Below are 26198 nucleotides of genomic sequence, written 5' to 3'. Positions count from 1 at the left end.
GTCATGGTGTAAAAAGCTTCACATTACAAACCAAAATTAAATGCACATAAAACACCCAATTTACTCATTTAAACTCTATGCCCGGGCTAAAGTTCACCAAACCACAGTTTGGAATTGAAAAGAGCAATCTCCAACAGGCCTGCCTGGATGACAGCAGCAGGAACTAACTATGGTCTCAACAGATGCCAGGCTGAAGAGTTTCTTTTGAGTTACACATGTTACAACCCATTTTAGTGTAATGTCTGGTTGCCACACAGAAAGCAAGCTACTTTCTGAAAATCCCATTTATCTGCCCATAAACTAAGACCATACATGATAATTACTTAATAAAACAGTGAACTCTAACAATTATTTCCTTTAAAAAGAAAGAAAAGCACGAAATTATAGTTTTTTAAGAACCGATTTTTTTTGCAAAGTGAGATCCTTTTCAATGAGTTTCTAGCTGGATCGCCTCCTTCTTCCCCACACAACCCCATAATCACATTTTAAGATTGTGCCCTTATCCATTCCATATGGCCGGCACGATCCAGGCCAAGCTTTCACTGTGACCTTTTAAAGAGACAAAGAAGCAAAGTACTATCTAGAAACAGAAACACTGCAGTTTTACTGAGTGAAATTAGCAAAACCGACCTGAAACTCACCACTTCAAAACTTGACAGCATATAAATAACAAAAACAAAGGAGATTTCCTTTGCAGACCGGGTTCTTGAAGAGAAGTTCAAGACTGATGTTTTCTATGTCCTTTTTTTTTTTTAATTAAAAAAAAAAAAAAAAAAAAAAGCAGCAGACCTGAAGGCGACTTCCCCTGAAATTGTATTATTTTTCCTTTCCCCTACCCCCGCCCCCCTAAGCGGGGGAAGGGCAGAAATAAACGTCTAGAAGAGTAGCCATGAGAAAGGGGTTTAAAAAAAAAATCACAATTCGAAAACCAACATATATGCGTTTGTAAAATGTCTAACCTCAGAGAACGGGGTTTGCGATGGGGAGGAGGGGAGAGTGGGAAGCAGGGAGGAGGAAGAAGATAAAATTGATCTGACAAGTGATTCGTTGGGGGGAAATCGTAAAAACAAAGCAAAACCCGTTATGAGCTGTACACTATGATGGTGCTGGGGAAACGAGGTGGTGACTGAGGATTCTCTTAAAAAAAAAAAAAAAAAAATCACTGCGGACAATGTCTCCAAAAAGGAAAAAAAAAAGGCCCTTCGCGTCTCTCACTCCCTCCTGCTCGCTCGGGTTCTTCGGTGTGAGGACTGAAAGTCTACTTCTGGCTGTCACTTGCAATATTATTCTCCAACAAACCCGAAGAACGCGCACTGGGAAGGCCACCTTGCCTCCCTTCCAATCACCCCCACCCCCCTCCCCAACAATCGTGACTAATATTAACAAACCTTAAACTTTTCCCCACAGCCTCGCACCCCCAACGAGGGCATCTAGCGGGGGACAGCGAGGGTGGGGGGCAGAGGGTCGCGAGAAAAGCCCCGGAAAGGCACTAAAATGCCACTTTTGATTCTGCCCTCGCTGACAACAGCCCCAAGGACCCTCTCCCTGCCCATTGACGCGGGGCTGTGAGCGTCTGGGATCCCAGCAAGTGAGGAAAGAAGAGGTTCGGGGGGAGGGGGAGGAGGAGAAAGATCAGAAGGCACCCCCAGCCACCTCCACCGCCTAGGCAGCGACAAACTCCCCGCCCCCTCCCCCCAAAAAGTCGCCAAGCTCTCACTCGTCCAGAGTCCGAGGTAAACAACGAGCACCACAATGGCACTAGGACTTGGGGGGGGAAGAAACCCAGAAACCCCAACAAAACTGATCAGGAGTTTCCTGAAATGAAAGAGGGGGGCGGGCAGCGTCCTCTGGAGTCGCCCTGGCTTTCGGCTGGGCCCCCAGGCAGGCTAGAGGGCGGCCGCGGCTGTTGTTGTTGTGACGAGGCCGGGTGTTGCTGGGTGGCACAGGGAGAGGTGTGTGTGTGTTTGTGTGTGTGTGCGTGAGTGTGAGCGCGAGTCCCCGGACGGGGCTGCTTCTCTCGCTCTCTCCCTCGCTCGCTCTCCCCCTCGCTGCCGTCTCTGCCCCCATTAAATTATTAGTTGACTCATCCCGGCCGCTGTCGCCGCCGCCGCCGTGCCCCGCTCGGCTCCGCGCGTCCGCCCGGGCTGCAGCCCTCTCCGCCGCTGCTCCTGCTGCTGCTGCCGCCGCCGCCGCCGCTGCCGCTGTGGGTGCCTCTTCTTCCTCCTCCTCATTTTAATACAAAATCACCCCGCTCGCAGCCCCAGCCCCGAGCACGCAGCCTCCTCCCGGCCGCCCGCCGCCGCCCGGAGCCTTCCCCAGCGGGGCCGGCTCATCCGCCGCGTCCGGGGAACGGGAGCGAGCGAGAAAGTGGCGGCGGCGGCGGCGGCGGAGGAGGGGGGAGGAGAGGAGGAAGGGGGTGCGGAGCCGAGGAGGAAGGCGGCGTGGGGGGGCAGGGTGCACGGAGCGGGCGGAAAAGGGATGGGGATTAAAACCCGGGCTGGAGGGCCGGGATTGGGGGAGGGGGCGGGGGCGGCGAGTTAAAAAGCCGAAAGACAAGTAACTAGTGAATGAGTGAGGGAAGGTGGGGGGAGCGCACGATTTCCGGCCCTGGGCGCGCAAGAATTTGTAATGAGCTTGATTAGAGTGAGGCGGCCCGACATTTATTACACACAATACCCAGAATAACAGGGCGCTGCGCGAGGGCTAGCGCCGGCCGCCGCCAGACGCGCCAGGGAGGGCGCAGAGGGGAGGAGGAGAGGGGGCTTCCCTGGCAGCGTCCGCCGGAGCGGGGAGGGGAGCGCGCGACGCGCGGGCGGCAGGGGCAGGTGTGTGAGTGGGAGCGAGGAGGGAGGAGGGGCAGGACGGGCACGGGGGGCGGGGGGAAGGAAAATGACGGGGAGGAGGGGGCGAGGGCCAGGGGAGAAAACTAACCAGCCACCCACACGCCACAAAAGCCACAAAAAGGAGTACGCCTGGAGCGTCGCAGAGGGACAGGCGGGGTGGGCGGACAGGGGGACGCACCGGCCCCGCAGGAGAAGGGCGCGGGTACGCAGGTGACAGGCGCTGAGGACTGAGGTAGGGAGACATCAGGAAGTGGCTGGAGGGGTACAGACGGAAGGCAGATCTCTCCGGAGAAGCGCGGAGGGTGCAGAAACATTTGTAGAGCAATAAAGGCCAGGAGCCTCGAAACGCTCCGAGTGTTTATCCTCTAAGGAGGGTGGTCCTTAAACTATGAAGAGCCAACATTAGAAAGAACTGAGTAAGAGCTTTCTGTACTAGTCAGACGTTGGTTCAAATCGCCCTCACCTCTGAGCCACAGAATACTTTGGAAGAAGAAATACGTAGCCGAGTTTAACAAAATTTGGGTCACTTGAAAGAGACCTGACTTGTTATTATAAAGGAAAAGATGCTATCATTCTTCAAATAATTTACCCTGGGCAAAAAAGGAAAGTTTGGGTTGGTAAATACATCTGTTGTAGCAATAAACACTTCTGCTGTAATCTAGGATAGGTTACCCAGTTAGATAAATGGTCATTACCACATAAGTACGATCGTCTTATTTAGACAATCTATTAAATATAGTTCATGTAAAAATAATGTTATAATCTAACCCAAAATAGAAATGCATCATTTATCGCTTAGGTTTTAGTTCTAGCACTTTAGCACCCTGAAGGCAGTTAATCATTAAACAACAAAAATAAGAATTATTTTTCAGAATATGCTGGTAGGGAAAAGAGAAAAATTAGTCAGATAAACATTTTGTTACACATAAAAAAGCAACAAGTTAGCACAAGTACTGAGATAAGAGGGAAACATGCAAATTAAGCTCTGTAAAGCCACCAATACACTGAAGGCACACTGTTTACATTACAAATCTAAAGAAAAGCCAAAAGATAGAGCAGAAAAGTGTAGGAAATGATGACCTCCTGGGGGAGAGTAAGTTTAGGAGAAACACAATGAAAATATATCACTCTAATAGCACCCAAGTTTCACCCACAAACCAGAAAGGTTAGTCAAAATCTGGGAAGGCAACCATGAATCTTGGCACACAAACCCAAGCCTTGAGCAAAAGAATGAACGTGATAATAAAACAGAAAACACAGCATCAAAAATAGGAAAAGAAATTTAAGGCAAATTTTTAGTAAAAAGCCCAAATGATAGTAAATTTTTAAAAGTTAAAATGTGGGGAAATCTGAAGGAAGATATGTTAGCTAAAGTATAAGAAATGAGAAAGCTGTTGGGCAAAATAAAATTTAAACTAAGAGAAAACACCACTAAACAAAGATCACTGGAAATATCAATATTAAGATAGACTGAAATAAAATATTGTAAATATGCTATCATATCATTTTACAGAAATAAATAAGACAAAATGCCATCTGATTGCCTTACCCTCCTGATGACCTGGTCAATGCTAATATAATATGGGAATTAATACAGCAATCCTTAAATTTGAATAGCACCTTTTATCTAGGAGTCACAGATCTATTGATAAACACAAAACATGTAAGTATGTAATAAGGACTGACATGGCCTTGGAAAATGATAAAAAGAACAAATGAGCATAAAGGCATCTAATATTGACTATATTATAATGAATAACAATATAGCACAATAAACTTTCCCTCAAGCACATTTTTTATTCCCCAACTATATTATAAGAAATGGCATAAGTAAAATGGCACATAGAGGTTTATGTACTAGTGGTATACATCACTGATGAAATGAATTACTATATATTAACTATCCTTTAGAATATTTCATTATAAGCCACTGAGTATTGGTCAGTGTAAAGCCAGATTAAAAATAAAGAACAAAAAAAGAAAGAAATTTGTCTTAGTCTGTTTTCTGTTCCTTGTAACAGAATACCTGAAATTGGGCAATTTGTAAAGGAAATGAATTTATTTCTTACACTGTGGAGGCCGAGAAATTCCAGGTGGAGGGGCCTCATCTGGTGAGGGCCTTCTTCCTTGTGGGAGTTCTCTGCAGAGTCCCGTGTGGCACTGGATATTACATGGCAAGGGGCCTGAGTATGCTAGCTCAGGGCTCTCTTCCTTTTCTTACAAAGCCACCAGTCCCACTCCCATGATAACCCATTAATCCATTAACCCATTAATCCACGAATGGATTAATCCATTCACAAGAGCAAAGCCCACATGATCCAAACACCTCTTAAAGGCCCCACCTCTCAATATTGCCATATTGGGGATTAAATTTCAACATGAGTTTTGGAGAGGACAAGTATTCAAATCATAGCAATAATTAAGAAAATACCACCTTCCTAGGCATATGTGAACATAAACTATCACAGTGGGAGGAAAAAACATCAACACAGGGATCTTATATTAAGCAATTATGATGCAAGAAAGTATTGAAAAAAGTTAAAATAAACGTTATAAATCTGGCCATCAAAATAGAAAACCTCAAGAACATAAAATATTGCAATTCAAATACATGAACTATTTAACATGTGGATGCACATTTAAAATAGAGTGCATCAATTTTCTATCACATGAGAAGGCATTATCCTGGCTACACACAAAATTTTTAAAAACTTAATGAAAGGACTACTGCATGTTTCAGATGGCAATGTATTAAGATAAATATGCAGGCAGATATCCGAATGCATTAAAACACATTCAGAGTTCTGAATAGCACATACATTTGTAATAAACAGAAAAAGCATTTAGAATTCGAATGCTTTTAAGATATAGCAACTCCGCCAGTGGCTGTGTTAGCAAAGCAATGCTTACCACCATAACACTTTCTAAGGACATGGTTTTTTTCTTTTTTTTTTCATCTTTTTAAATTCAAATACAGTTGGCTATCTCTACACTTTTAAAGCAGCACAATTTATGTAGCATATTGCTCTTTTTGTCGTGTCAACTCTTTGTTTTTTGGCTTTAGCTGCAGGTGGTGTTTTCCATATATGAATTTCTGGGAATATGGTCTATGTTGGCCATATAAGGATGTGTATCTGAGCCATATGTTTTGCTGTCATGTGTCTCATTTTGTCTGTCTGGGATGTCAGGACAGATTTCTGCATCGTTTCCTGAATGGACCAAATACCAATTTGAAAGAGCAGGGAGGAAAAAGCTGGGGCTGCAGCCCAAACAACTTTGTCAAAATATATATTGGAGAAGAAATGCAATATCCTGTAAACATTGCACCCTTCTTCTCACATATTATTGTGACCGACATCATTGCAACTGCATAGTTTGGGGAAAATCTACTTGTTCAAGTTCAGAAGTTTGCAGTATGTGTGTGCACACAGCTTAATCAGATTAAGATCCTACGTCTTAAACAGATCCCACTTCTTTGGAGGTCATGGCATGGCACATGCTAGCTGCCCTACTCTGAGAGCTGTGCCTCCTGCAGCCAACCTGACCCAGCCTTGAACTTGGGGAAAGGAAGCTGCCTCATGCTTTTCTTGTCTAGTTAATAATTAGAACCCTGATTAAACTTACTGAGTAATTATGCAAGAAGTTCTGGCCCCCATTATATACCCTCACAGAATCTTGTATCTCTCCTTTGAAACAGTCATCACAGTCTTAATTAATTAACAATTTGGGTAATTACTGGCTTAATAAATGTCTCCGTTACTAGACTGTAAGCCCTATGAGAGCAGAGACTGGGTGTCTTGCTCGCTGCCATATTACTAGGAATTTGGACAGTGTCCTTGCAATATTTATTTTATAAATGAATAAATGGCAACAAAAGCTCACAGTGTCACTTGCAACCAATTTCCACTACAAATTGCAGTGACAATTTTTTACAGAGATTGTAGGAAGAGGGAACATCGAAGAAGGTGGCTATATCCTTTAAATTTGAATTAATTTAAATAACATTTATAATTTAATTCCTCATTCACATTTCAGGTGCTCAATAGCCCCATGTGGACACTAATACTCTAAGTGGACAGTGTAGATTATAGAACTTCCCCATTGCAGAAAGTTCCACTGGACACTGCTTACCCTAGAGAACTCCTTTAAAAGACAACTAAGGGAATCCAAGACCTGGCCACGAGGAGTCTTAGAGGTGCTAAATGGCTTTCAGACATTCCAATGATGTCTGAATCAAGATAATTTTCCATTTTAGAATTAGCCTGTAGATCTGTAAAGTTGCATGAAATGAGACCCGTATACTGCTAAACACAAATTTAAGAACTTTCTAGACATGTCTGTACTTGAAAGGGTTCTGTAATACATTTTAAATAATGTGTTTACTCCAAAAGCTGCTTTCCATGAACATTTAAATATCTCATAGGTGAAGTTAGAAACCACAGTCATTCCCACCCTTAACCCTGTACCTACATTATATAAGCATAGCTACCCTTAGAAATGGCTCTTTTGGAAGCATTAATGTAGATACCTACTAGAACTGGGAGGGCATCCAGATAACAAATAATGATGCTCTGCAGAGAATGATGGCAAAAAGCTTCAAAATGTTGCAGGGGAGTTAAAGGAGTGATGATAATGAACTCTAAATATAGGGTTTAAGGATTTTTTGGTTTTGTTTTCTTCCCCTAAGAAGTTGGGTTTCAGTTTTAGCTAGACTGACAGCGATCAAAAGTTGTTTCCTAATTACTTGGCATAGATGTAAATACAGAGTAGTAATTCATGATACAGTTTTAATAGACAAAGGTCATTATAGTTGAGGGGGAAAACAACCAATGTTTATGTTTGTTTTAGGAGATCTGGAGAGGGAAAATGAGCAGCCATTGCAGCTGGCTTCTGGAAACTGACAGGATATCTGGGCCTTTTACTCAGAAATAATACTGTTTTATTGGGAACTTTATTAGAAAAAAAAAATTAGCTACCTTTCTTTCCATGGATGTCAGTATGGATCACTTATTTGACAAGGCACAATGGTAATAATGCCATCAAAACTGGTAGCTTTATCTAGACCCAGATCCAAAATCGAGTAAGAAGAAGGAAGCATTCTTGAAATTGCCCTAGAGTCCACAAAGATGCCTCATTTTTTTCCTATAGATCGTGAAGTACCCTTCCCGACCCTTCTCACTTGAGGACCTCATTTCTGCTCTCTCCTTTAACGTGCGACTTGATTTCCCCTTTTCAGTCTGAAGCCTTCTCCAGCTGTTAGTTATTTCCTTCTCCGTGCTCCATCACACTGCCTGTCCTGAATGCAATGTGACATTTCATATCTCTCTCTATGTCTGCCTCTCCAAACTGCAAGACTCTAAGCATCTTTAAGGTTTACATATGTGGCCGGGCGCGGTGGCTCAAGCCTGTAATCCCAGCACTTTGGGAGGCCGAGACGGGCGGATCACGAGGTCAGGAGATCGAGACCATCCTGGCTAACATGGTGAAACCCCGTCTCTATTAAGAAATACAAAAAACTAGCTGGGCGAGGTGGCGGGCGCCTGTAGTCCCAGCTACTCGGGAGGCTGAGGCTGGAGAATGGCGTAAACCCGGGAGGCGGAGCTTGCAGTGAGCTGAGATCTGGCCACTGCACTCCAGCCTGGGTGACAGAGCGAGACTCCATCTCAAAAAAAAAAAAAAAAAAAGGTTTACATATGTATATTTCTCTGGATTCTCTTTGACAATCTTAGGAAGTAAAACCAGGTACTGGGGTCACAATCCAGATGTCCAGGCTAAACCCCACTGCAATTAAATCAGAATGGCTGAGGATGAGGAGAAGACATTCAGTTTTTTAAAGCTCTCAAGGTGATTCTGATGTACAGCCAGGTTTGGCATCTACCAGGTTAGGTGATGTTTTGGAGATAAAGAATCAAATATGCCTGCCAGGACATCTCTGAGGTGGTTTTTAACTCACTCCTGGAGTCACTTGGAAAAGCTAAAGCCGTTGTAGGAACCAGCAGTAGACCAAAATTTGAGAAATGTATGTGTGGGCAAGCTACTTGTTTCAAATTTCTAAAAAGGCAATAAAAGTGGGGTCAGGAAGCTATTGGATCATTGATTTGGCAAATAAATACATGCTATTTGAGGAACCACAATAAACTAGCATTTGGACACTTGTTTGAGATTTACTGGGGTGCCAGAAATCCTGTGCAGGTATGTGATTTATCATCATAGACATAAGTGACTAACCACAAAATTATACATGGAAGTACAGTTCTCAAACCAGTCTATTATTTACTGGAGCCAGAACCATCCAAGGTTCCTCTAATTCTTTTTTCAATATAACATGATTTTTCTCCCAGACAACTGTTCAACCTTGAGTGGGCTTCTCTTTGAAGGGCTGAAAACTGTTCAACTTATTTCCAGACTGTCACTGCGCTTGAACAGAACCAAAGTATTTAGATTGTCCATGTCAAGGAGCCAACTGCAAAGCATCCTAGACCTAGCTGCTGTGCCTTTAATATTCTCAGAAAGCTCGAGGTAAAATCCTCCAATATTTAATTCCAGTGAAATAAAATAGCAACTGTTCCCAATCAACTTTTAACCAAGATGTACATATCAACCAAATTTCCTTAGTTGATGTGAATGTTATTTCTAATCTTTCCTAGCTTAATTGGAGGGAGAAAGAATTTGAGGTTACAATGGTCCTGAATCCTTGTCCAGGTCATTTTTGTGGCAATATCAGCCAAAGGCAATATTTGATATTGTACTGCTATGCCCACCACCATAAGGCACTGGACGAGGCATTGTCCATTGGGAAGGAAAGCCACCATCAGCAACAAATGCTTCACACCTGGACAATAATTAAATACTACTATAACACTTGAAATTTGTTGAAGTGAAGGAGAAATTATATTCAAAACTAAAGCACATTGTATTTGGGCTGATAGAAAAAGAGTTGGAAACAAACTGTGGTGATGGTTGCACAACGGTGTGAATGTAATTAATGGCACTGAATTGTACACCTAGAAATAGTCAAAATGACATTTGTTATATATATATATAACCACATAAACACTTTCAGAAAAACACAAAAGCAAAACAATATTTCGTGTATGCCTAACATTGGCAGATATATTTCCAGTATTTCCAAAATCATGAAAATATCATGCCAAGCCTCAGAGAAACAATGAGCTATATCACATTGAACAATCCCATCCCCACCCCCAATCTTACATTGCTTTGTCCTTACCTGCTAACAGCTACAGTCCAGTCTATGCTACATAATTAATATGATGAATACCTGACCCAACGATAATTAACATGGATTGGTAATTAGAGACCAAGATCCCGCCCACTTTGAGGTTCCTTCAGTGTAAGAAAATGGTTCTCTTTTAAGGTTTTATTCAATACAATATCTTAGCCAAAAAAAGAGAAAGGAGCATAGACAAAAACAAACAAGAGTTCCTTAAGTCCAAAAAATTCTTTTGGAATGTTTTTCAAAACAGTAAAAATTAACTATATGCATGAAATAGATTTTGTCAGTTAAACAGTACTTTGAGTGTCATGCTCATGTATGCAGCACAGCTGCAATTGTAACAATTGTATAAAGTACTAATTTATAAATTGTCTACATATAAGGACTTTAGATTCTACTTTTTTAATAAAACAACATTTTGTTTAAAAAAAGGTTTTCAAATTTAATCGGGTCACTTTTTTAGTGACAGTAATAAGGATGAAAGTATTTCTACATATAATAATTTGAAATATCTTTTCCTATACTGTTCCACAGTTTTTATATCATTTATTCCTACTGATTTTATATTAAGAACTCTTGCATTGATGGAGTTTTTAATGATTTGGAAATTCGTGTGTAAATCATTTTATTGAAGTTCATATCTATATTTTTCTTATATGCATAATTAAGGGATGCTAATATAGTGAAACCAACTTACAAAGATGTATTTATTATGTGTAAAAGCATTAAATACAATACTAAAAAACAGCTTCACAGTATAGCTATAGTTAAAGCATATCCAGTTACCTATCTTGTAGGTGCCTTTTTCTTTATTAATGTGTTCATTTAAAAATTTATTAGATAACTAGCATGGACTATACATGGACATTTTGAGCCAATATGAAGCAAAAAGTTGACAAATAATGCCACAGTAGAAATTTAAATAAAGAACTAGCGAGCCTTGAGGCTGTTTTTTAATCATTTATTTTTATTTATTTTGCAAAGACTTTTCATTTGTATTATTTAATACATAAATACACTTGGGAGAGAAACAAATAGCACATTATGAAAAATTTTGATGGGAACCAGCTTTCTGTTTTGAGACTAGACCACTTTAAAGGTCAATATCCACTGTTCTTCTATTACTTCTACAGTTGAAGAAACACTACATATTCACATTATATTTAATAAAAATTAACCTTTTTTCTCTTCTTTGAGGTAACAAGGCTCTCAAAAATAACTTTTTAGTTTGTTTTGCACAAAGGGGTTTTGTCACTAAAAATTTACAACACTGCAACCAAGTGTAAATGTATCTTTAAGGTTAGCATATGCCGCAGTTTAGGATGTAAAACCAAATCTTGTGGCATTCTCAATAGGTTTGAAAAATCCAATTGTTTGGCCAACATCCAAGTGTGAATAAGTATATATATATGTATAAAATATACACATAGCATAATATTTTTATATGTATACAGATAATATTTGCATGTCATACAAGAGAGTATTTCACAATTTAAAACTAGTCTACCACAGTTTTCATCAGAAAGCCTTTAGAACTCAGAGTTAGTATAATACCCCTATTATTAAGTAACTCCCAAAAACAGGAGCATAAATGGCATAGTGGGAAAAGTAGTGGAGAAAAGATAGAGAAACTAGATTTGGGTCTTGCTTCTTACTCTACTCACTAGCTGAGTGATCCTTCATTAGTTAAGCAGGATCAGGTTTCGTATCTATAAAATGAATGGATAGAGTCTGATAACCTTTAAGACCACATAAAAAATCTTTCTTTAATTTAAAAAATTAAGTTCACTTGAAAGAGAAAATACAAATATAACTAAATTTCTCACATGCTATGTTAGATGTTTATCTCTATATAAGAGACAGGTGTCAAACAAACAAATAAAAAAAAAAACCGCTAAGGCAAAGAGAAACTTTAACTCACCAGATTCCATCTGTTACATTTGAATTCATGCATAATTGATTATCCATGACTGGTAAATTCTTTTCTCACTAGCCGACCACAATTTTCTAAACGTTGTGTATTAAATCACTACTAAAGTAGACTGCATTTCAGAAACGGCATGGGGCAGAATAAGAATATTTTAAATGAAAAATTACATGCCGGTTAGTAATAATACAGCTGACCTATGTTTAAGGGAGAGAAATTTTAATCATGTGCATATTAAATATTAATAACCTATTCTGTTATTGTTATAATACGGTTAAGTAGGCTTCTCCATGCTTAAAGAAAGAGGGAGAAGTAGGAATGCATAATGGTGCAAAAAGATACAGAGACAGGAGACAGACATAAGGAAAATGTGTCAACAATAAACAAGAGGAAATGAGAAAGAAGGAAAAGATGAAGGTGGAAACTAATCTCTATGTGTCATTATGACTGCCAGAGTACTGGCAAAGATGCAGCATCCTTTTATTTCAATTTTAATCATTTCTGAATTTTAATACCCGGCTCCTTTTGTAATTCTCCTGGCATTCCCCATATGCCTCCATCCCAGCCAAAACACCAGTGTAAATTAAATGGCAGGCAACCACACCATTGATGTAGCCTCCCCAAAGAACCTACCAGGTGACCAAAAGCAAAAAAGGTATGTCTACCTTATGTCCCTGAGGACCTCTAGCCAATTAACTGGCTGAATGTTTTCTACTTTTTTTTAATGTTGAAAAGAAGGACAGTAGTTAGGTAATCTACAGATAGAGAATCATTAAAAAAAATAAAGCAAGCCAGTAGTAATACAATAATCAGTGACCATCAGGGCCTGGAAAAATGAGTTTGCTCTCATTGGCACTAAGGAGCATCACATGATTATTTAATTACAGCTCTAATTTTTGTCTCGTGGATGGCAACATATCAACAATTAATAGGGCAAATAGAGGAGACTGTGTTTTTAAAGAGACAGAATGTGCATGATAATGTAATAGGTCACACAGCAGTGCACCACTTAAGAAACTGTCTTTTGTGTAACTAAATAGGACTGTCTTACAAGCAGCCCCACTCAGATTTTAAAATGAAAATAAATTTTAAAAGGAAGTGTCTTTTTTGGATAACTTTCATAGAATGCCTAGAACTTTTCAGAATATTTTAGATGCAGCTAACACAACCCTACTGCAATTTCAGAACTAGTTTTAAGGAATGGAGTAAAATATTCATATATAAACACCCCAAATCTTAGAATACTTTTCAAACAATGTATTTAAGCTGCAATGAAAAATACCTCTTTATGCAATAATTACAGTAGCATTTATTCAATGGGAGCTTGAAAAAAATCATTATTGTAGGAAAGAACAGATAGAAGGTCAATCAGCCTTGAGGCACTAGTCCATAGTATTTTTGGTTCTGGAATATCAGAAGGATGGCTACTTGGTGGCTCAAATTGCAAGGAATTCAGGAGAGTGCTCCGTTTGACTCCAGTATTGTTTGTTACCACAACCAAACACCAAAGAATGAAGCTGAGCAGGGATACTTAACCTAATACTGAAGGTCAGACAATGAGGATAGAACAGAGACCCAGGTGCTACTACAAAAAAAAAAAAAAAAAAAAAAAAAAATCATCCAATTATCCAGAAAATGAGGCATATGCAGATTAAGTGTTCAGATAACCCCAGTAAAAACAGAAAATTAGAAAGAAAAGTCTCTTCGCCAATAAATCTTTATCGGCACAAGCTACATTTTATATTTTATTTTTAATTTAGCAATTCTTTAATGAGTGCTCAATATGTACAAGGCACAGAATGCTAACTATGAACTTTCTGTTTTATATAACACAGACGTACCTTATTACTTACTTTTTGTAGTTTAATACTTACAGAAATATACAGCAGCTTCTACAAACTTCAGAAAGTGGGAATACTAGTGCGTTTTTAAGAGGCATATTACGAGGTTACGAGATCTACAAATTCAAATCAACCAAGATAATTCAAATAGTTAAGCAATTTGATAGAATTGTCTAAGTAAGGCTAAGTCTAGCTTTAAATCCCTCTAGTTTCAGTCACCCATTGTTTTGTCATGCTGGAAGCCATAGTGAAAATCCAGGTTTGAGATTTAGACAATGAAATAATCTTAGAACTACCTCTGTGATTAACTGCTGAAATGTATGTAAAATATTAGATTATATAGAGTTGGAAGTAATCACAATTTGGCTAAAGAAAAAGTGACTAAAATTATAACACAAAAAGAAATATTAAGAGGAGCAAAATCAATTGAATAAGCTTTTAATGGATTATGTTGGCCAAAGTCATAAAAAAACCAGAAAACGTGGCTATCTCAAAATACAATTTGGAAAAACTAAAACCACTGAGGGGCAATAATTTCTAATGACACTGGCAAAAACTATCAGGTCAACACTATAGAAAGAAAAAAAAAAGGAGAAAAATTTTATAACCCAGTGAAAAGTTTTAAAATTAAGTTGCTTTAATAGAAAACCTTTCATAATTCTGAACCAAAACCCTGACTCATACATTCTAAAAGAATTTTTTTAAAGAATCAAGCAAGCAGCCGCTTGTATGTTAAGGGTATACATCATTCTTTTTTAACATGGTTGTTAATATATAGTTAACATGCCTCAGAAAAGGCTGTAATTAACTGTCTACTCCTCTAATAACCCTAATAAGCATACAGTATTATTAAAATACAGTGATTTTATACAAGCTGTCATTGTTAAACTTTTAAGATAATGTTCTAAATTGTTTCTGAGTCCTCTTAAACCACCCAAAGGGAAATGGAACTCTAAGAAAAATTTTAAAACGTAGTTATTAAAATATTGTTTTTTCCTCCCACAGTCTGGAGATAACTGTCTACCATTAAACAGAACATCTATCCAAGTATCATTTCAGTTGGTGAAAATACAATGGGAAGCATTTGGATTATTTTACGAAGTCTATAGATTCTTTTAAAAAATTAAAACTGTATGCATTTTAATTTAGTACTTTATTCATTGATAAAATATTTTCTGGGGGAAAGAAAGGCTTGCTATATCAAGAATCACATAGCCCTGTTGTTAGTCTCCAATGATTTCCATTGTCTGTTTCACTGGAACAGGAAAACTCAATTGCATTCAATATCAAACAGCTAATTATGGATATGCTATATTCAAGACTATCTCCATTTCAAAGATATCTGCATACACTAGGTTCTATTTTATTTACAATAATTAATAAAATATTTATAACTTAAAACCTCTTTTGCCTTAAAGTCCTTAACATTATAAACATTAAAAGGCCAAATTGTCATTTACATGCTCTTAATGGCATATCAGGAACCACTGAATAAGACTATAGAGGAATCTCTAGCAATCAACTCTACTACATGCCTAGCTTCCAGGAAAACTGAATCTAAAGAATTGCCCCCTCACACAGATTACTGACTACCTTTTCTTTAAATATTTCAAGAAGGTCTAATAATTCTCCCTGGGAGAAATGCCCACTGAAGAATTTTTTTAGTATCTGGTCCCAAATTTTCTAGAGCTGAGAAAAAGCAACATCCCAACAGAAAGCCCTCCCCCGAACACTCAATGCCTATCTGTCACTGTGGCTGGAGTCCTGATTCTCCATATGTAACATTATAGTAACTTTTCTGGCACTTACCCTCCAAATATCAGAAGCTGCTCTCCGAATCTAGCCCTACAGGAGATGTCTGAAAAAGTAGTCTTTGATGAGGTGACAATGATGAAGTTTTCTCTGGCACTGCTAGCAAGGCAGAAACATCCCCAAATGAGGTGGTTACCAGTTGCCTGTGAAGCAGCTGGACCATTACTGCAGTTCTGAGGGTGCGTCACAAATCAGGTCATAGCTCTGGGTAGAGTCCACCCACTTCACCCAGTATAACGCCCTCTACTTCCTGCACACCTGGGGGGGAAGGGGTGCAGAGGAGGGGGGGCCAGCTCAAGTCCACATAGGTACCAGTAAAGGCACAGCCAGGTACAGCCTGACATCTGCTTCTTCTGCAAGCATTTCAGCCTCATCTGGGGATGTGCACCCCTAGGTATTCAAAAATGTGTGCAACAATAAGCAGGCTCTAAAATGAGTGATGAGTGTAATAAAATATTACACAGTTAAATGTTTTATCCAGCAAAATCTTTCCTCCACTGGAAACTGAACCAACTCTTAATTTTTGATTACAAGCCACTTCTCTACCAAATGTCAAATAACTGGACTGAATAAATCTCAGCAGAAACCAGGGACATAAATCCTGAGGTACCAGTTAACTAATTTTCATCTCTTGCAACTAAACTACATCACCACATAAACTGAATTACATCCTTGAAATTCCATTGAAAGAGGTTATTAGAATTTCGATTATGAACTTTCAAACTGCAACAACTGTAGAAGTGATACAAAATAACTTGAAAGCATAAAAATAGGTCAATATGTTGGAGAAATGCTACACTACTAAATCTCACCCTGAATAGATATACACACAATCTGTATCTATTTACTCTGAAATATCTAATCTCAAAAAAGACTTAAAAAAATAAACAGCAAAAGGTACCATTGGCATAAGTTCAAAAGTATGAAATAATGTGTGTTAATGTGTTGATCATACTGTATGAAGACATCAAGTTTAAATAGACTTACCATTGAGAACATCATTTAGGAACGATATATAAATTACTATAGTAGACACTTTTTCTTCGGTATAGTGGAGAAGAATCTTCTGTAACAGATTTGATTTATATGTTGTATTAAGACTATATTCTACCCTGATGTCAGTGGAATATGTGATTAGGTATTGATAATTGTGTATAGACAGTTAAGTGTAACCGCTTCTTAGATAATTTAAGTCAAAATAAGCCTTTTCTCAAATTAATTGTGAGTTCTGGAATTCAACTTTAACAGTATTTTGATGTTTCAAAGGGGTCTTGAAAGAGAAAGGATTTTTAACTTAAAAGAAAAACAACAAATACATGTAGTATTATAACAAGGTAGAAATCGCCCTTATTTTAAGGATGGCAGATTAACAAGAAGTCAAATGAAGGAGGTAAGACTATTTTCAGAGAAAAGCTCAGAGAGCAATCAATAAATCAATCAATGAGCCCCACTTTGTATTCATATTTTCAGAACTCCATTAAAAACTCAAACATTCCATGTAAGACTTGGAAGAGGAGACATTTTATTGAAGTTATTATCTGAGGAATCAAATAGTTTAATCTTTTTGGAACTTTGTAGAAAGTTAATTTAGCAAAACACATTTGAATGTGTTTGAACATATTTATCCTGAGGTTGCTTTAAGATGACTATTTTAAGTGGCATGCAGATTCTTTTGGGGTTTTGATGTTATAGTTGAGGTATGCAAAGTAAAAGTGCATAACATTTCTTTCAACTGGTTCTCACATGACAGAAATGAGAAGATGAAATTACTTGTCTTTAAAGTTTTGCCATAGGGAAATAAGAAAAACTCCTCTCGACCCCTATCCCCAACTAGGAAGAGTCTGAAGCCCTGGATTATAGCACAGGTAGGTATTAAAATGGAGACACAGCCGTTATTTAGTGGTGACAGGAATATAAATACGTGCACTAACCTATAAACTGGTATTTACTTCAGGAAGGTAAGTAATATTTTTCCTCTGATTGCTGCACTGTCAGTTTAATGCAGCGTAAATAAACAGTAGGTGCCTGCTAGCTCGAAGTAGGAAGTGTTCATTCCACACGAGGAACAGATTACTGAAGCCTGATGCTCATCATGCTGAAACATAACTTTCATTTTACCAGAAAATATACCCTACTGTGGATGATTTTTCGTGCCTGATCTATTAATTAACTTAACTCTGTTCTGTCAAAATGTAAACCAATTTGTAAAAATCATCCCAGAGTTTTAGAGTTTGAAAACCAAATCAATTTGAAAAGCAAGAGTAATGACTGTTCTGTAATCTGATCACAAATGCTAAAAATGAATACTTAATATAATAAGCACAAACCATACAAAACCAAAAAAGACAAAAAACATTTTGAAATATCATAGAACTTAATCTGAGTTATCTGATTTACTCGAGGTAGTCCTCATTTGTTAATTAAAAGCATCTGGCACCTTTAATATTTTGCAACCTTGTGCCACTTTGGTCTTTTCAATATGTATGCTTATTCTGCTCTCTGAAATATTTGAAGATAAACCATTCATAAAAATCAAACCCCATTCCTTAATTCCAATAGAAATATTGCTGAACTCTTCTGAGAGAAGTGGCAAGTTTGAAGATCAAATGATGATACCCTTCCTAACAGCATTCATGTAAAACGTGTTTTTTCTATTTTATGCATGCCATAAAGCTATGACAGTATATAGCAACTAATTTTCTTTTTATATATGAGTACTGAGCAAAATACTTCGTGGCATCATTTAAAATAAGAACCTATCTTATCTAAAAAGTGTAAAAGGCAATTTGGGGAGGTTTCTATTTATAACATGAACAGAATTCTGATAATCAATATATTGAAAAGGAAAAAGAGATTAAAAAACATTTTTGCATTCAACTACATCATCTAGAAATAGTCTGAAGATTGCTTTAGTCATATGCATTTATTTTATATGCTTCATCAATTCCAAGTACTAATATATTAATTACAGTCATCCAAGACAACATGTATGGAAGAAACGATGTGTGTAAAGGGTATATCTATGTATAGTCCTTTTGGAAATTTACAGAGCAGATGAAAACCCACTAGAGTGCTTTATAGAGTCCCTGCTGTATATCCATGTTGTGTTTAGCTTAATAGTGTTTGTAACCAAAATATTTTTACAATAATGAGGAACAGGTGCCTGTCACCTGACCTTTTAGGCCTAATTTACAATCCACAACCTGTCATATGAAAAAGAACTAAAAATTCTCCTCCAGATATTTTAGTCTTTACTAAGTTACTGCAGGATTTCTTTACCATCACTCAGCATATCATGTCTTATTTAATCACAAGTTCATATAGCTGGCAACAGATTTCTTTGCAGAAATAAACCAATATTCATTTTGTTGTCGTTCTTAAGATGCTGGGAGACAAAAGAACTACTTTTGTAGATTATCGACCAAAGAATATATTAATTTCTTACAAATCTGAACAAAAAACATTCCTTTTGAATACTTTTACATACAAAGAACTATTATTTATTACATATTTCAGCTTGTGGGAAAGTGAGGAATGCATTGATTCTGGAAATAACTATTCAGACTTTTGGAAGTTATTTAGGTCTTCTCTCTCTTTTTTCTCACCCCATCCTGCCCTCCTACCAAATTTTAAGGAGCTAGTACTTTAGGAGGGAAATCCCTATTCGTTCTTTTTTCATACATCATTTATATTCATTATTCAGAAAGAAATACAAAATTGAATCATGATTTTATTTCTCTTGTATAATGTTAGATGTAGCATTATCCAAATTTGACAATGCCTTGTATTTTATAGCTACTGTTTACATATTATGTATTGCATATGACTGAACAACTCTACATTTAAAATACTGTTTTCATTAGAAAAAAAATGAGTAAGTATCAAATGAAGATGAAGAATAAGCATATTTGGTATATTTATAAAATACATAGTCATTTAAAATGTGTATAAATAGAATACACAGTTTGCTACTGTTACATTTAATATAGTATATACACATTGTCTACAGTGTATTTAATAATGTGCTTAACCAAGTTAATTAAAGTATTTATGTCTGGTGATTGTGTTAAACACTTGGAGAGGTAGTGAAAGATACAGCCAGTTACTTCTGCTAACTAAAGTTGAAATTATGCACTTATTATAACCTTTTCTAACAATGTGAGAAAAACAGAGTAAATATATTAAATTTGTTTCACAACAGATGCTTAGGTTGTTAATATTTAAGATGCCTATTCATGCTATTCCTGTCTGCACATTTGTCAAAAATGTAAGCTTGAATGCTAATGTTTGCCAGCAGACTAGAGCAGCCAGTATATGAATGTACTACTGTTCTACGAAAATAATATGCAATAGAAATAAAGGACTACTGCTAAATCATAGCACTAGTATCATACAGGAGATGAGAGGTTTTTAGAGCAAACACCTCAACCTTGGTTTTCTTCAGCCTTAAAGCATGGGTTTTTGTTTTTGATTTTTGCAGCTACATTTGACCACAGAATAAATCTCACATTACTGACATCTCAGAAAAATCCACTTTAGATAGAGTGTAAATTTCAACTAAGTTTCAACGGGATGAGTTACTCTGTCAGCAGTACAAACACCGTAAATATCAGAGATTGCTTAGGACAAAATCTGACACCGAGTGGTCACATTTTACTCATTCTTACCCTACCCCCTCCCCCTTGAGAAAGTCAGGTCCCCTGGCCTCCAAGTATGCAAACATGGAACCCCAGTCAGTCAGAGCAGTAAGGTTCTCTCCGGGGAATAGGGCATCTTTCTGTTTTCCCTGTCTCTTTTATAACCATGTGGAGTCCAAGTCTTAGAACATTTGCTTGTAAGTCCGGAATGCCGCTGAGAAAGTTCACCAAGGAAGGGCGCAGAGGTCAAAGTTGCCAACCAGGACACTTTGAGAGAGGACCCTGTGGTTGACATTTGTTAGTGAAATTTGCAACACCCCAGTGGAGGCCAAGGCCAAAACCTTCAAGGAGATCCCTATGCCCCTTTCCCCTGTTGGTCTTCTGAGGTCATCCCAAGAGGAACCTGTGTTTCCCCGGTACGCACGTGGCACTCCCCGGACCTGCCACCTGCCTGCTTCGTCCTTCTCGTCGTGGTTTCCCAAACCCCAGTTCTGCCGCCCCAGGAGCCTTGGCACTGGAGCAATAGGAAAAGGCCACCGCGCTCGGGTCTGGAGAGCAGGAGGGAGACACGGTGTGGACTCCGAGGCTGCACCTGTGATGTCCCGGCCCCAGCTAGGAGGATGGCCCTTTCTTCTGCCTCTTGCCCAACTCCAAACCCACATTCACGCCAGCAGCCTCTCCCGGACCAGCCTCGCTACAGCCAGCGAGGGCTCGAAATGGGGAGTGCCGCCGCTTTCAAACTCCGGGCTCCAACTTGAGCGCCCCGGCGCCCGAGTAGCTCCCGGGATGCAGAAGTTGCCACAAACTTCCCAGGCCCCTCTTCGCCGATGCTTACAATCAGTCGCGCCGGCAGGGAGCGGAGGGAGGCGGAGATGGACCGGGAAAGGATGCTGAGCAGACTCGCGATCCGGTGGGGGAACATTAGCACTCCGGCAGCCCACTCCTCCAGGCACCTTACTGCCCGCCCGGCTCCAGAACGCACAGAGAGGCTCCCCCTTTCCCCATTTGCTTCCTTCGGTCTTTTCCACTCCCCTTTCCTCTTCTAAAAGGGGCCACACCGGTGACCTGAAGGAGTTTGTTCAGCCAGGGTCTGTTGGGCAGGTGTGGTGATGTGTCCACACCCAGACAGAGAACGAACGGCATCTTCAAGTGCCCTATCCCGATCGCTCTCCCCTACTTTACCAGCCCACCCGTCCGAGGTCCGACTGCGTGAGAAAAGGGGCTCAGAAGACCCTTGAAGCCCTTCGCCCACGAGAGGGGAGCCCAGCCGCCCCAACAGGGGACGCGGGGTGGGTGCTACAGAGAAGTTTGGTTTGATTCCGGAAAAAGAGAGACAGAGATAAAACAGTAAGAGTAACAAGGGGAAAAGGGAGGCAAAAGAGCAGAACTCACTCAGGCATGGACGTTGGGGGCGGCGGTGGCTGTCGAGTGCGGGCCTGAAACCAGGAACGGCTCCCCGGGCGGGCGCGCCGGCGTCGGACTTCCGAGGCGGCGGCTTCTGCCTCTCCTGCCGCCGCCGCCGCCGCCGGAGCTGCGGCTGCCGCGGAAGTTAATTGCAACTTGACTTCAAGTTGTCCTCTTTCCCCATCCGAAGTGGGCGTTTAAAGGGGAGAGCGAGGCGAGGAGCGAGCGAGCGAGCGCGCGGGGCCAAGGGAAGGAAGGGAAGGAGGGGGAGGGAGGAGATGTTAACGGGAGGGGTGGGGGGGGAGAAGGGGGAGGGGGCGGCGGCGGGGGCGGGAGGGGGAAGGGGCCGGCGGGAGCTGCTCTCGGCTCGGCGGTCGCGGCGCCCGCAGTCTGGAGGCGCACCGGAGCGGCCGGAGCGCCCCCCGCGGGAGCCCGCAGCCACCCGGGACGCGCATCCAGCCGTGGCGCTTCGGGCCGGGCACGCTGCGCCCGGGGGCTCTGCAGACCCCGCGCAGCCGCCGCTTCGGAGCTTGTGCGGCGCGGGCTGGCCAGCGGGGCGGCCAGGGCCCGGCCCGCCTCCCTAGCGCCCGCCCGGCTTCTCCCCCTGGCGGTGGGAGCCTCGGCGGCCGCTGGCTACACTAGGCGCACTGAAGCCCGAGCTGAGCCGAGCCCGAGCCGCCGCCGCCGCCGCCGCCGCCGCTGCTGCGCGCGGCTCCCGGGCTCCCTCCCAGCGCGCCGGCCGGGGTGTGGGGGGCGGCGGGCCGGAGGGGCGAGGGCGGGCGAGGGGGCGCGCACGGGGGTTGGCGCGGAAGACAGGACCCTCAGCCTCGAGGGGTAAGTGTGGGCGCTTGGGGGTGCGCTTGGGGTGCGCGGCGCCGTTCTCGTCGCCCGCCAACCCTGCCCCCTCACCTCTCCGGGGCCCCCACCACGCGCACCCCTCCTGTTGTCGCCTGCGGCTTCCTCTTGTTGTTCGTTGTTTGGCTGGGTTTTGGGGGGTGAGTAGAGGGGGTTACTGTAGTGTGTGTGCAGGCGGAGGAGGAAGTCAGGTGAGAGGCCTCGAAGCACCCCCACCCCAACCCAGCCTGCGTGGGGTGTATGCTTCCCCACTAGGGGCATGTGGGCCAATTTTTTTTTTTTTTTCTCTGTCAATGTTCGGTCGAGACGATGTTTCCTAGAGGGCCTCCTTCACTTACAGCCTGGTCTGTCCATCTCCCTTCATGCCACCCTCGTCCCTCTTAGCCCCCTATCCAGGAGCCTTGCCCCCCAAGTGAGGAGCACGTGGCGGAAGGAGGAGCAGGCCCTCTCTTGAAGACCCCCACGCTGTGACCCAGCCCATTTGTTTAAATATTTATCCTCACGTCACCAGCTGTACTTTTCAGCCCACTGGAACAAGACGCCTAAGCAAGGTCCAGTTTCCTCAAAAAGCTGGGGGCAAAGCGGGAGAGATGAGGATTTTATTGACAGGGGACTTGGGAGAGAAGGGGTCAAGGAACCTTCCCAAGTGGAGACTGAAACTCAAAATATCTCTACAAAAAGACTAGGGTGACTGGAGGCTCAGGACCGCCGGCTTAGGAGAAACTGGAGCTCCATCAACTTTATTTCTCTCCCCCTGCCTCTCCTCCCCTCAGCTCTGAGGAAGCTAACAGGTCTTTTGTTTTGTATTGTGTAGCCTTTGGGAAATTTGCATTGAGTATGTCAACAGAAAATTACTACTGTTTACTCAAAGTTAAAGGGATTGCAGAAAGAGAAAACATAGTTTTTACTTTTCCTCCTCTTTGTACGCGTGTGTGTATTTGGCAAGAAGTGTAGTTAGGTTCATGGCATGAACTGCAAAACGTCAGGTTGTAACAATAAGGACTGTAGAGCTGCCTAGGTGTATTTTTAGAAGCCGCACTTTCTTGAATTCCTTTCACACAAGGCTTGCTCTCTCATTAAGTCCCCATAAATAATTTTATTGAGAGAGGAGGGAACTGTGGAAGCAGGAGGGAGATTGCTAAGATTTCCATCCTGCCAGCGCACAGCACTGTTTGCAGGGAAGTTCCTGGAAAGTGATTGTGGGCTGAGAATTCAGTTTTTCCTAAAAGCTCTGTTAGGTCCTGTTGTGTCAGATGGCTATGAATAAAGCACGCTGGGAAAATCCTGATATCCGTGCAGTCTTATTTTATCCTTTACACAGTGGTTGATTCGACTTTCAAGCCCTGGTAACAAACACATCAACTGTGCTGTATTTTTGTGTGGTTTTTCTAAATAAAGGAGAATACAGCATGTATTCATGCTGCTTTTCCCCCCGTATCCATGGTTATTGAATTCCCTGGAATTTATTCATCTTTTTTCAGTTGATCATCAGTTTATGCTGAGACCATAATTCCAAACATATAGGAATTTTTTTAAATTATGAATTACGGTTCTTTTAGTGAACCAACCCTCCTTTTTAAAGACACAAGTGCCCACCACAACTCCTAGTTGTGTAAAGCAAAGCAAAAAGATATAAATGATTATAATGAGGAAAACATAGTAAAATGTTTTCCTTCTAGGATCACTTTCTGCCCCCACATGTCCCAGGAGACATTAAATCCTCCTGCCTTAATTTACCAAAATGCTGAATTTCCTAACCAGTAACAATATCTGTATCTGAGAAAGACATCAGGTTTGGAATGGAAAAAAATACATTCTCAGTATTTAATTACTGCATAACAGTAATTTATGGTAGCAGGCAGTTGATTTTCCAATTCTGAAAGCCTGATATGAAGCTGAACAGAAATTTGAAATTTTTAAAAAAGGTTTGTTTTGTTTTCTTTCTTGCACTCTTATATACTCATCTGCTTCCCCAAGTTATCAGCCAAGCCCTTATAACTGAAAGTATGATATGCTCCCCTGAGTTGAACCAAGAGACCATTTTGCTCCCCATTTTTTGAATTTGCTTTTTCCTCCAAGTAGTCTTGTATAGAGAGCTCATGGGCTCTATTAGAATACAGAATTATGTAATTCTGGGTGCAGTGCATTAAATAACATAGTTTGATAAGCTCTTAAACGTTACACCTCCACATAGTAGGAATTTATTAAATATTAAGATGTTAATAAAATATTGTAGTTGGCCACAGATTTCATAGCACAAGGCTAAGACCCTTTTTCAGAAGAAAGGGGTATTTAATCTGGAAGTTATTTGGTTAGTTACTATGGTCTGAATGTTAGTGTTCCCCCAATATTAGGGTTCATGTGTTAGAACCTAATATCAAAAGTGATAGTATTGAGAAGTAGGGCCTTTGGGAAGTGATTAAGTCATGAAGGCTCCAACCCTCATGAGTGGGAGGAGTGCCTTTATAAGACAGGCTGAATCTAGCTACCTTGCCCCTTCCATTGTGTGAGGACACAGCAATAAAAGTGCCATCTGTGAAGCAAGGAGTGAGCCTTCACCAGACGCCGAATATGTTGGTGCTGTAATCTTGGACTCCCCAGCTTCCAGAACTGTGAGCAATAAATTTCTGTTGCTTATAAATTACCCAGTCCAAGATACTTTGTTATAGCACCTCGAATGAGCTAATGCAATAATATAGTTGTGCTACTAGATTTTTTTAGCAAGTCCAAATCTAACTTAAATGATTGAAAGACAAATCTGGAACATATCAAATGGCCAATAACAGTAGCTGGTATCAAAAGCTACACTGGTTATTTCCTTAAAAGAATAGACAATAAAATATTGCCTACTAAACATTAGAAGAAACATCAAGGGAAAGGATAAAACAGCATTGGCCTTGAAAGAACTTATTTGCTGGAAAAATGACATCAAAATGTGAAAAGACACTGGATCAGTTAGTGGTTTGAATTGAAGAAATACTTGAGGAAAATATATATGTGTATACACACACACACACACACACACACACACACACACGTATGTATTTTTCTATTCTTTTAAGACCAGAGGAATTAGAGATCCTAAAGCTCTAGGTTGGAAGGTATTTTTAAAGTTAATTTGTTCCATCAAATCTTTAGAGGCCATTCAATGCAGACATTTTGGGTGTGAACGGGAACTTACTACTTACCACCATTAAAGCAAGGATTTTTACCTATACATTACTTACCAGAGAGTAGAGTTCACTATATATTGTGCAAGTGAATGGATAATTTCAAAAGTATTTCATTCTATCTTTATATACTTTATTATGTTTTTACCTTATATTGTGCAGAATTAGTCTTCGTCCTGCCAGTGGCAGCCAAACAGAACAAATCTGTTTACCAGTCAAGATAGACGTTGTTGTACTGGAGTAACCATTCCAATTTTTTAGTGGCCTATAACAGCAAACGTTGTTTTCTTGGTTATGCTTTGAATCCATTGCAGTTTAGCTGGTCTGTTCCATGTCTGTCACTCCAGATCCCTGGCTAATGGAATAGTCACCATCTTGAATTTTTCATGTTGTTATGGCAAAAATAAAGATCACTCTGGAGGGTTTCATGCTGACATTTAAATGCTATGGCCCAGAAATGACACACATCATA

The 26198-nt window shown here is 40.7% G+C and overlaps 1 protein-coding gene and 1 pseudogene across 7 annotated transcripts in view; one reads left to right on the top strand and one right to left on the bottom strand.

Annotated features, from left to right (window-relative positions):
- The window catches only part of LOC105465810 (SATB homeobox 1), a 99595-nt gene extending 77714 nt beyond the window's left edge, over nt 1-21881 (bottom strand). For 2 of the 7 annotated variants that reach the window (XM_011714433.3, XM_011714437.2), the window contains exon 1: nt 642-2134. The gene's annotated coding sequence lies outside the window, so the exon portion shown is untranslated. Of the gene's footprint in view, nt 1-641; nt 2135-15657; nt 19576-21689 lie in introns of those variants that run through there. The other 5 variants (XM_011714441.3, XM_071090849.1, XM_011714434.3 and 2 more) reach the window with 4 other exon arrangements.
- Nucleotides 21882-22541: 660 nt separating this feature from the next.
- Nucleotides 22542-26198, top strand: part of LOC105465814 (UV excision repair protein RAD23 homolog B pseudogene) — a 110619-nt pseudogene continuing 106962 nt past the window's right edge.

The sequence above is a fragment of the Macaca nemestrina genome, chromosome 2 (genome assembly GCF_043159975.1).
Source record: "Macaca nemestrina isolate mMacNem1 chromosome 2, mMacNem.hap1, whole genome shotgun sequence".
In the NCBI taxonomy this organism is placed as follows: Eukaryota; Metazoa; Chordata; class Mammalia; order Primates; family Cercopithecidae; genus Macaca; species Macaca nemestrina.
The sequence above is the reverse complement of the archived record's forward strand: the minus strand, read 5'-3'. Positions and strand labels throughout refer to the sequence as shown.